The sequence below is a fragment of the Neomonachus schauinslandi genome, chromosome 5 (assembly GCF_002201575.2).
Source record: "Neomonachus schauinslandi chromosome 5, ASM220157v2, whole genome shotgun sequence".
Classification (NCBI taxonomy): Eukaryota; Metazoa; Chordata; class Mammalia; order Carnivora; family Phocidae; genus Neomonachus; species Neomonachus schauinslandi.
The window spans coordinates 72,654,850-72,667,472 of NC_058407.1; positions in this window are offsets into that span (position 1 = coordinate 72,654,850).

A 12,623-nucleotide genomic window follows, 5' to 3' on the forward strand; every position below is an offset into this window, starting at 1 on the left:
GTGCTTGGCCTTCACTTTGGTTTTCCCCTTTCCACCAACTAGGATGTGGAAGTGGTGATGATGAGCAAACCTTGACCGTGCAGATGAAGACAACATCCTGGGTGAGTGATGGTAGAACAACGTGATAGAATGAACCTATGTCCTTGATGGCCCTTGTGGCACAGAGCTTCACTCTTTGACCACAGATCAGCCTTTAGGCCAGGGGTTGGCAAATTTTTTTTTTTAGTAAAGAAATAATGATATTGCAGGCTTCTCAGGCCACATATTGAAACTGTCACACATCCTTCCTTTGTTTAAACAACCATTTACATTTGTAAGAACCTTTCCTAACTTGAGGACCAGTGCAGAACAGGCTGGGCACTGAATTTGGCCCAAAGACTGTAATTTGCCAAACCCTGCTTGAGATTGTTACATAGGTGAAAGATAACATTTTTTTTTTTTGAGCCACTGAATTTTAAGATCTTTTGTTAAAGCAGTCTCTCTCTATGGCATATATATATCCATGTACTTAATGATTTAACAAAGTATGCTCTAGAACGGATTTTCTGCAGAGAGGGGTTGCTACCAGGGCTATCATGCATGGTTGTGCACGTTGTGTACTGCACAACCCAAAAAGATAACATTCACTTTTAGACATTATAAATTTATATATTTGTTATGACAAATTTAGGGTAGAGGGTAGTAAATCATTTTGTTCCTAAGGATATAAGAATACAATGATAATTTTCAGCATATGGAAGTAAAAAAATGTATTTAGGAAGACAGTTTTTCTAATTTGAGCAAGGGTGTCTGTGGCCTCGTAATAGCCAGCCCTGGTGGTTAACTATTTGATCTCCATTGCCCTAGGTTAATACATTTCTTACTAAGTAAGGTCAATTTAAAGAGGGCACGTTCTGCACGGAGCACTGGGTGTTATACACAAACAATGAATCATGGAACACTACATCAAAAACTAATGATGTAATGTATGGTGATTAACATAACAATAAAAAATTTTTAAAAAATAAAAATAATGAATTTCTGGGACACCTGTGTTACTTAGTTGGATAAGTGCCTGACTCTTGATTTTGGCTCAGGTCGTGACCTCACGATCATGAAACTGAACCCCGCTTCAGGCTCCATCCTGAGTGTGGAGCCTGCTTAAGATTCTCTCTCTCCCTCTTCCTCTGTCCCTCCCCCTCCACTCGCTTTCTCTCTCTCTCTAAAAAAGAAAAAAAAAAGTGAATTTCTTCCCTTAAAAATATTGATTGCTCAGGAAACTCTGGCTTCATGTAGTTTTTCATTAAAAATTCCAAATTTTAAGTGCCACGTTTTCTGTCACATATGCCTTTTTAAAAATAAATGTGATAAAAAAATAGTCAACTTATTTAAATGGAAGGATTTGGACAAGATGATGTATTAACATTTTCTCTAGGACTAATAACCCATTATTTTATGAATAATTGAGATCTCTGTTAAGAACTTTGCTATCATAGAGATTTTCTTATGTTGTCCTGGGGCCAGTGGGGCAGCCTGGCAGCATTGGGCATAGCACGGTGCTTGCTTTCTGTCATTTCCAACCACTAAGATAAGAAGTCTACAAGTGTGGACAGTGTGTGACTGCTGTACTTATTTGCCTGCTTCACCCGTAACCGATGGCAAAAAGTAGAAGGAAAGCAGAGTGTAAACATAGAAAGCATCCTAAGTCTGGATCTGGTGGATATTTGCCATTCTTTTGGATTTCTTGGCACCTTTGAACAATTTTCTGTGTTAGAATATTCCCACCTTATGAATTTCTTCTCACTTTAGATACCAGTGACTCATTCCCCTTACCTCCCTTTGTGGCCAGGGTGGCATGTGACTTAGACTTGGCCCCTTAGAGCCACCGGCAACAGACTTTGAATTGGAAACTACTGACCCAAAAGAGTTGGCAGCTCACGGAATCCCTGTGATGGAGGTAGCGAATGCCATTTTCCATGGAAGCAGTGGAAGAAGTTTGAGTGTTAGTGTCAATGATACAAGCCAGGGGGTTTGTGCCAACTAGAGAAAGAAGCACCGGTTGTGAGGTATGATTCTGGACATTGTTCCTGGTTGCATAGCCTCCAAACCTTCTCTGACTCCCCTGGGAATTGTACACATTACCTAATAACCTCTAGTATATTCCTTTTCTGTTTGAACTATTAGCAGAGTTCGTTGCGATGATTTGCAACTAAGAACCTCTACTTGTAAACGAGATCATAGCCCAAAACAAATGATGATCTCTTGGAAACTGAGTTTCTACTCTCTGGAATTGGCACAGATGTCAGAAACAGAGAACAAATAACTGTAGACCATTTTCCTTTTCCTGACAAATTCACTTTAAGCAACTCTCTGATTAGAGTAGCTTTATCTATTTCATATTCCAATGAGAGACTCACAGAAAAATCTCCGGAAGAGGTCTGAGATTCCAGGTCCTTCACTAATAAATGTTTTTATACCTCATGGATTATTAATATGTTTTGACTATTTTCTTTAAGCAAAGCACGTCAAGATCACTGTGTCCTTTCCTAGATGGCTAGCTGCGGAATTTGAGAATAAATGCATTTACGATCTCTTGCCTAAGTGCCTTTATTTATTTGTTGCTTGTTTACAATAGTTGATAGTCAGTTTTCCATAAATAGGTCAGGAAAATCTTGTCCTTTTGTATCCCAAAAGTTGTAACTGGATTTCTCCTTGAGCACATCATTTCTGCCTTATGGAAAGTGTTTCATAGACTGAGACACTCTCTCTGTTTACTGGAATAAGTTCTGGTCCATGTAGGGGCTGGCTATGGAGTGGGGTGAGAAATAGCAACTGCCCCCAGCACTGTGTGAACAACAATATCATGACAGCTCATTTGAATAATTCAAGATTCCTACCTTCAGATAGGAAAAAAAGTGTAATATCTAGAAATTGTTGTGCATTGCATTTGATAAGGAATCATGGGCGCTTGAAAACTACTTGGCTAGTCTCTCTCAGTGTCCTGAAAAGTTTGTTTTATTAAGTTAAAAAATTTAAGTACCACCTAACTTAGAGAGGAGAGTTCGTCTCAAACTGGGCAGACTCTAAGACACACACATGTTTTTCTCAAACTCTAATCAGGAGTTCATTTTACCCTGCAGAGTCCATGTGATTCAGGGAAACCTCATGACTTGTTCCGATCAGTCTGAGCTGATGCTGCTTCTTTAGAGAGCACGCGTCAGAATCACCTGGAGGGCTTGTTAAGGCACATATTGCCTGGTCCCATCCCCAGAGTTTCTGATGCAAAAGAATTTGCATTTCTAACAAGTTCACAGAAGATACTGATGCTGCTGGTGAGGGGCTCACACTTTGAGAAGCACTGGTCTGAGTTGATGCTATTTTTTGTAGTGGTTCAGGAGCCTGGGTTAGACGGAGCAAAACCTGGCATTCCCCTGGCAGTGGTTATGGGTGTAGGTAAGGACTGCCGACCTTGTTCCTGGGTCTGTTGAGGGGAAAGATTAATATGCCATGACTGCAGAAGTTCGCCGCACTCCTGCTGGTGTGATTTAGCAAGCCTATAACTTCACCTGTGCTGGAAGCCATCTCTGAGCCTGAGGGAGTCCAGCTTTGGAATGACTACAGTGTTATGAATGTCAGAGCGGGCTGACCACAGGCCTGCCAAAACTTGGGACACCCCATTGTGTGAGATGATAAATACTCTTACTGATAAACATGTCTGAGCAGGGGTTTCTTTCCCAGCCCTTGAAAACACCCTAACGGAAAGAGTGTTACCCAGGAGAGATGTCTGCATACATGCAGTTAATTAAGAGGCAGTTTGAAGGAATTTGTGGAGTGGGTCAAGTAGAAACTTCTCCCTTTTGTGTCACATCTGCTCTTGCACGCAGTCCCTCATACCTCAATGTTCCTCCTTCTCTGCTGCCGCTACCCACCGTCATCTCTCTGACCTAGGTTTCTGCCAGACCCTGCTCTTTGGTTTCTTCTCCTCCACTCTGACTATCCCTCCAAATTGCTCTCCAGAGTGACGTTTTCCAAATAAGATTTTGCTTCGGTCAAATTCTGCTTAGAATAGTTAAGAGGGTTTCCATGATTCTCTGGACAAAGACCAAGGGATTTGGGGCTATGACAAGGTCTCCGTACACGTTGGCCTTTGTTTGACCATGTACCAAACTTTTGCACATGGTGTGTCCTCCGTTTGCTCAATTAATTCCAGTCCATCCACCAAATTTTATTTAATGCTTGAATTTATTGGGTGTCGTGATTCCTGAATGCAGAACAAATTCCTTTACAAACAAAAAGCTGTACCCCTTTCTTCACGTAACTTATGTGAGTTTGTAATTACCTAATGTGTTTATTTGATTTGTGTGCCTTCCCTTCTTGACTTCCAACTTTTTTGAGTGAAAGATCTATCTGATTTTGTTCACCCTGATTCTTCCAGATTTAACCCAGTGCCTGCCACATAATTGGAGCTCAATAAATATTTGTTGGGTGAAAGAACGAACTCATTTTGGGAGCAAGAGTATGAGTTTTCTTTTGGATACTAGAGACTGAGATACCTGCAGGAAACCCAGAGTCATGTCTAGCAGATAGTTTTACAAGAGGGCAGATTTAAAATGTCAAAAAAATGAGGAAAAAAGTTGATAATGTTCAATTGAATATTTGAAACTGGGCTTCATAGCTTTGCTCACAAGTGACCAGTTAGCTGTTAGCCTAATTGGCCAATGAGATTTTTTTTTATTGAAGTAATGAAAACATCAAGATTAATTGAATATTTTACAAAGAAACATGTTGATAAAGTTGTCAGGGGAGGTTTCTTAAATGTAAAGGGGAGGTTTAAACACTGTACTTATGTCACTGAAATGTTTAAAAATATGATAAGGAAAAAGTCATATTTCCAAAGAATTGCATAAATGATTTCAAAATATGATAAGCCAAACAGTAAAGAAGAAAAAAATAATCTTATCCTCTATACTAGAAGTTATTAGGGCAATGATGGGAAGAACTTCAAATGAATTAATTTCTTCTATTCCATTAAGTTTAGTTTGGTTTTGAGAACCATCAGGGAGATGATGAGGATGTCAAGTATCAAGAGAATGATTACCACAGGATAAAAGGATCATGAAAAGGATGTTTCCCTGTTTGCTCATGTAATATTCATAAGAAATTAAAAAGCCAGAGAGGAAATGTTATTGTAACATTACAGACAATGGATATAAAAGAGTTGTCAACATTTGAAATCTTTAAAAGTCATTTTAGGAAAAAATGTTTTCTTTGTCAAACTCATGGCTTGGACAACACAAGGAGCACTAGGTAAGGTTGGCAATGGGATTGTCAACAGTTAATCATCAAGGATTTTAGTGAAATTTCCACAAATCAGTGAATATCATTTTAGCAGTGCTATTAATAGACTTTACAGTGACAGTGAAGAAGAAAAAATATTCTCACAGATGACTTGTGTGCTATTGATTAGTGCCAAAATAATTTCCTATGTTATAAAGTGGAATGGCTAATGATGAAACAGTATCTAGAACATAACCACTATAAGGAAGTTCCACCACATGATGAAGTATATATTCATTCTGAAATTCTTTAAATATTTTGGAGATCAGGGGTGTGTGGGTGGCTCAGTCAGTTAAGTGTCTGCCGTTGGCTCAGGTCCTGATCTCAGGGTTCTGGAATCGAGTCCCACATTGGGATCCTTACTCAGTGGGGAGTCTGCTTCTCTCTCTGTCCCTCCCCATGCTTCTCATGCTCTCTCTCTCTCTCTGTCCCTCTCTCTCAAATAAATATGCAAACAATGAATCATGGAACACTACATCAAAAACTAATGATGTAATGTATGGTGATTAACATAACATAATAAAATAATAAAATTTAAAAAAATATTGGAGATCATATCCTTTGCTAAACAATGGGGGATAGAAAATGGATTGGGAAAAAAAAAGTGGTATGGAGAAGTTATATGGTAGATCTGTACGGACTGAAAGATTAAAAATAAATAAGTAAGATTTTTAAAAAAATCAATATGTAATTTTAACAACAAATTCATGCAATTCTGCCTAAAAATATACATACAAGATGTCAATTCTATAAAATATTTTTATTGGGATATAGTTGACATACAATATTATATTAGTTTCAGATGTACAACATAGTGATTTGACATATACATTACAAAATATTCAAGTCTAGTTACCATCTGTCACCATATGTAGTTATTACAATATTATTGACTATATTCCCTGTGCTGTAGGTTACGTCCTCATGACTTATTTATTTTATAACTGGAAATTTGTACCTCTTGATCCCTTCACCTATTTCACCCATCCCTCTACCTCCCACCCCTGTGGCGGCCACCAATTTGTTCTCTGTATTTAGGAGTCTATTTCCGTTTGTTTATTTTGTCTTTCAGATTCCACATATAAGTGAAATCATGTGGTATTTGTCTTCCTTACCTGACTTATTTCACTTAGCATAGTGCCCTCTAGGTCTGTCCATGTTGTCACAAATGGCAAGATTTCATACTTTTTAATGGCTGAGTAACATTTCACTGTGTGTGTGTGTGGATCCCACATCTTCTCTCCCCATTCGTCTATCAGTGGACAGTTAGGTTGCTTCCATATTTTGGCTATTGTAAATAATACTGCAGTGAATGGAGGGGTGCATCTCTCTTTTCAGATTAGTGCTTTTGTTCCATTTGCTTCAACCATTCCACCCAGAACTGGAATTGTTCGATTGTATGTTAGTACCATTTTGAATATTTTGAGGAACCTCCTTACTACTTTCCATAGTGGCTACACCATTTTATAGCCTTACCAACAGTGCATCCTTGCCAATACTTGTAATTTTTGTTTCTGTTTTTGTTTTTCAGTGGCCACCATCTGTGCATTTTTTGACGTTCTACAAAATTACACAGTGAAAACAATAGGACTTAAGGGTGAGATAGACTACTTTAAACCCATGGAGCTTTGTAACCAAAGCAATAACTAAAACAATTATAAGACTATTAACCAACAGAAGCCCAAAGACCTTTTTTTTTTTTTTTTAGCATTGTCCCCAGCATTCCCCTTAATCAAACATTTGCAACATTATACTCTGGTGCTCTTTACTCCTCTTTTGAGAAGTGTGAACTTTAGGGCTTTTGCTTTTAACAGAGAGCAACTTCATCAAAACTACAAAAAACTGATTCACAATGTAGCTTTCTCATAAAGTTTTGAAAATAGCATGGAGAATGTCCTGGTAACATATTTTATGCCTCCAGCTTCATCAGGTAGCCAGTGAAAAGGGTTCTGATTCTTGAAGCCAGAAAATCAGCCACTATTTACACCAAAGGAAGGCCCTGCTGAAGAGTGTGCAGTTTTTATCTGAAGTCTTCATATATTGCTAAAGTCTCTTTCATTGTGGGAAATTAATTGTAAAATATATGTGTGGACCAAACCACTTCCTTGTTACACTGTCCCCATTCTCCATGGCCCACCAGATAGGAGATAATGCACATTTAAGGAATACAAGCTGTAGCAGAACAGGTTGCAATTGGTGTTTTCAATTGATTTTATTACTTTTCTCATAACTGTACTACTTTACTGAAACCCTTTGTAACTACAGTATGTAGTTGTTAATTCTGTAAAAAGTAATTGGACTTCCTTCCAAACAAGTGGTTACAAAGTCTAAATTGGATGCAAAATCTTATATAATGATAATCATATTGTGCTTTGACTTCAAGATTATTAAATCTTCCTGCAAATATTGGCCAGTATTTTGAGTATTGGTTTCAAATGAGTTTATTATGCTATTGGGTTTTTTAAAATTTTACTAAGTTTTTAATTTTAATTCCAGTATAGTTAACATACAGTGCTACATTAGATTCAGACGTAAAATATAGTGATTCAATAATTCTATACATTACTCAGTGCTCATCAGGGAAGTGTACTCTTAATCCCCTTCACCTGTTTCAACCTCCCCCACTTCCCCTCTGGTAACCATGAGTTCTTATAGTTAAGAGTGTGTTTCTTAGTTTCTCTCTCTCTCTCTCTTTCCCTTTGTTCATTTGTTTTGTTTCTTAAATTCCACATATGAGTGAAATTATATGGTATTTGTCTTTCTCTGACTGACTTATTTCACTTATATGCTATTGGGCTTTTAAAGTTCATATAGATCTCAGGGCACCCGGGTGGTTCAGATTAAGCAGCTGTCTTCAGCTCAGCTCATGAGCCCCAGGTCCTGGGATGGAGTCCCCTGTGGGGCTCCCTGCTCAGTGGGGAGTCTGCTTTTCCCTCTGCCCCTCCCCTGCTTGTGCGCTTTCTCTTTCTTGAATAAATAAATGAAATCTTTAAAAAAATTCATATATATCTTCAAATCTAATCATCTTAGTTAATATGATACAAATGAGAGTGATAGATTTCTAAAGCAGTGTCTTTAAACTAATGTTTAGCTAAATACTATAGAGTAACACTAAAAATCCTTAGTGAACACTTTTAATAAAAATTATATAGGTTTGTGGTCTTTCCTTCCTAAACTTTAATATGATTAATTTCATTTTTTTGCAGTTTAAGCAAGAACTCATTTAAATTTTCAAATATATCTGAAAAATACACATCCTATCATGAGATTATAATAAAGGTTTTCATATTTAATTGAAAAGATTAATAATAGTATCGAATAGTGAACAAGGTATTTTTAAACGGTATTCTTTGGAGAGCCATCTTACTCCTATGTTCAAAAGTTCTCTTGGCTATTGGGATAGTCCAGCAGAATCTAGAGCTGGGGTTTTCAAACAGTGGATTCCAACACTTAGTCGGTTCTGAAGTCATTTCAGTGGCTTGAAACAGTTTATTTTTTTTTTTTAGAAAGATAACATATGCTAGTAGAGAAAACATCAGAGAGTATCTTTCTTAGTAAAGGTAATTTTTTTTTATAAAGTATTACATATGTATATGTGTGTGTGTATCTGGGTAGAGGTGATATGTGAAAGGTATTTCTTACAGTGGGTCATGATCAGAAATTTTGTTGAACTCTGGGCTAGAGGATACTGTGGATAGAACCAAAGTTAGAAATCAGATTACCTGGGAGAAGTGGGACACCAAATCAGAGAACTTATTGTTGATGGATCTGGGGAAATGAGGATTTTCGGCTATCTGGCTTAGAGACTTAGCCACCCGAGGCCCAGATCATGACCTTCCAATCTGTGGGAGATGAGTTGAGACCACATGCTCTTACAAGATTTCCCACTATAATTTGCACCAATGAGGATTTTAGTGCAAAGTCATATGATATCTATGCCATGGGGCAATAATGAAAATACTCTCACTAAACCACACTTTAAAAATGGTTTGTTAATTTATAGTCTCATCTTATTTAACAAGGAGTCTATTTAGTATCTAAAGCGATGAACCCTTCATTTATGAAGTCATCAAAATATTAAAATGTCAATATGCAAGGGAATTACGAGTGACATAATTTAACATTATCCAGAAAATGTACTTGACATTCACTTGTGAAATTTGATACCCTTGAGAGCCATGTAGCACAGAAATATATATTCCTATCAATTTTCTTTTTAGCAAAAGCAAATAGTCCCTTGGGAAAATCTACCAATTATATATATTTTGCAGTTTTTCTGTTTTTAAAGACAGTAAAGAGGGGTGCCTGGGTGGTTCAGTCGTTAAGCGTCTGCCTTCGGCTCTGGTCATGATCCCAGGGTTCTGGGACTGAGCTCTGAGTCCCTCAGCCTTCCTGCTCAGCGGGGTGTCTCCTTGTCCCTCTCCCTTTGCCTTCCCCCTGCTCGTGTGCACTCTCTCTCTGTCTCTCTCTCTCAAAAATAAATAAATAAAATCTTTAAAAAAAATACAGTAAAGAATGCTGTTGTTTTGTCATAAAGATTATGACACAAGATGACTAGAGTGATAAAATGGCATCTCTGTATATAGGACAGACTTTATTATTAATTTTGGGTTTGTATATTATTTATATTAACGTTTGAGAATACCAAGTATTTACCTGTTAAATTCTGCCACTAAGATGATGTAGGCATTGCATTATTGTATCTGTAGGGAAAAATGTCAAGAGATCCTTCCTCAGAGCTAGTTATTTTACTTGAGGCATTTTACCCTTCCCCGTGTTGTAGCCCTGCTACTTATATTCGATAAGGGCCTTAACTGTACGTGTAAACGTGCTTCAGGAGAACTCTGTGATGTTGTTGGGAAACAGGGCAGTTATACAGATCTGATATCTGTATGGGAAGTTCTTCTGGGGTGGGGTCAGGTGGGAAAGTAGGTAAAATCGGAGAAGGTCTGGTTTAATTCATTCATCTTCTGGAGATCCTTCAAAGCCAATGCTGTCTGATAGAGATATGAGGTGAGCCACATATGTAATACAAAATTTTCTAGTAGCCACATTAAAAAAGTAAAAAGAAATAGGTAAAATTAAGTTTAATAATGTATTTTATTTAACACAATGTATCCAAAATATTATTTTAGTGTGTAATCATTATGAAAATTAATGAGATATATTGCATTTCTTTTTTATGCTGTTTTAAAAATCTGAGCAATATTTATACCAACAGCACATCTCAATTCAGATTTTAAATTTTCATCGGGGATATTTTATGTGCATTTAGATTTCATAAAACTTACAGTTGAAAAAGTAAATTCATATCTCCAAGTTGTTCCAAACATACTTAAAAGTTTTCCATTGAATTCAGTATCAGTTTTTTGGTTTAGATTTAAATTAACTAAAATAAAAAAATCAGTTCCTCAGTTGCACTTACCATAGTTCAAGTGCTCAACACACCCAGCTAGTGGCTCCGGTATCAAGATAGCACAATTGTAAGTAGTGGTGACCTTGAATTAACTCCTCCGGGAGTAGATTCCTCGTTTATGAGCCCAGAAGTGGGAATTTATATTTTACGAATTTTTTTTCCACAAACCTAAAAAGATGAGAGATGAAGTTTCCCACTCCTTTTTTCATTGAAGAAGGCAGTGGAATTAGAGGGAATTCGGTCTGACCTGGGCCATGGGGGCCGTCAATGTGTCTGTACCAGTGTAAGGAGACTATCAGGCCCCTCCCTCACAGGTGCTTGTGCAGATAGATGGGTAGGGGGTGTGCTCACTACACAATTTTGTTTTGTTTTTTAATTAAATAGATGGCTTTGTACTTCATAGTCAATTAGTTGGGCATATAAGTGTTCTTCCTTCTTCCCTATTTCCATTTTTTCTTCTTTTTTTTTTTTTAAAGATTTTATTTATTTGACAGAGAGATAGAGAGCGCAAATAGGCAGAGAGGCAGGCAGAGAGAGAGGGAGAAGCAGGCTTCCCGCCGAGCAGGGAGCCTGATGCAGAACTTGATCCCAGGACCCTGGGATCATGACCTGAGCCGGAGGCAGCCGCTTAACTGACTGAGCCACCCAGGCGCACTCCATTTTTTCTTCTTTGTAACTGAAATCTAGATCTAGTTGTATCATAGAAAGTGGAAATTATATGATTTACTGCAGAAGTTATTTTAGGAATAGAGAGAGCAGAGAAATATTCCAGTTGTGGATGAAGAAAAACAACTGCATTTTCTGCCTGCCTGTATTGATCCTTTTTTTTTTCCCCAAGGGAGAGAGGGCTATTAAACTTTTCTTGATCCACTTTTCAATTATTGCAATTTCCTCACTGCCAAAGACTGATTACCTACAGGATGAAAAACTGAATTTATCTATTTAATAATGAGCACATGTATGCAATTGTATGTCAATATAAATGCATTATGTTCCCATGTATTTAGGAAACTGAGAGGGCAAAGTTCATCATCATCATCATCATTAGTAGTAGTAGTAGTAATTGTATAATTATTTGATGTTGAATGCTCAAAATATTTATTTTGATTCTTAGTTCCTTTTTAGAGTAGTATAGGTTTATAAATAAAATTAGTTTACCCATCAGAGGGTCATGTGACAGTTACAATTAAACAGCAAAATATAATTGTGATACAATTAAGTGATATGTTGATGATTTATTAATTAATGATTAAATTTACTCAGAGCTTGAACTGAATCAAACTCTTACAGAACCTGAGGGCTTTTGCATGTCATGCCGGGAAGCAAGACTTTTATCATGTCTAGTGAAAGAGCCAGCCAAAGGTTGTATGCCGGGGAGTAAGAGGATCTAACTGGTGTCTAGAAATATCACTCTGAAAGTAGAGGAGAAGAAGGATGGGAAATGTATCTGTTCCCGTAATGTACCGTGCCCAGTGTCACAGCCCAGGCTCAAGGGGACGGAGGTGCGGGAGTGACAGTGGTGGCAATTAGGGAAGAGAAAAGGGAGTTAGTTTTTAACATCAGTTATGTAAGAAATACAAAAGAAATCTGTTCTCAAAAATTTAAAGTTTACTTAGCAGCTTCACTCACTCATGAAAAGTTTGATTCTCCATTCTCTGAAATCCCAATTCAGGAAGTATGGATGGTGCCTGGCAATCTGTATGAGGCAATAACAGCAGCAGACTCTCCACATGATTCTTTTTATTTTTTTAAAATTTTTTAAAGATTTTTTTAAATTTATTTATCTCAGAGAGAATGGGAGAGAGCATGAGAGGGGGAGGATCAGAGGCAGAAGCAGGCTCCCCGCCGAGCAGGGAGCCCGATGCGGGACTCGATCCCGGGACTCCAGGAT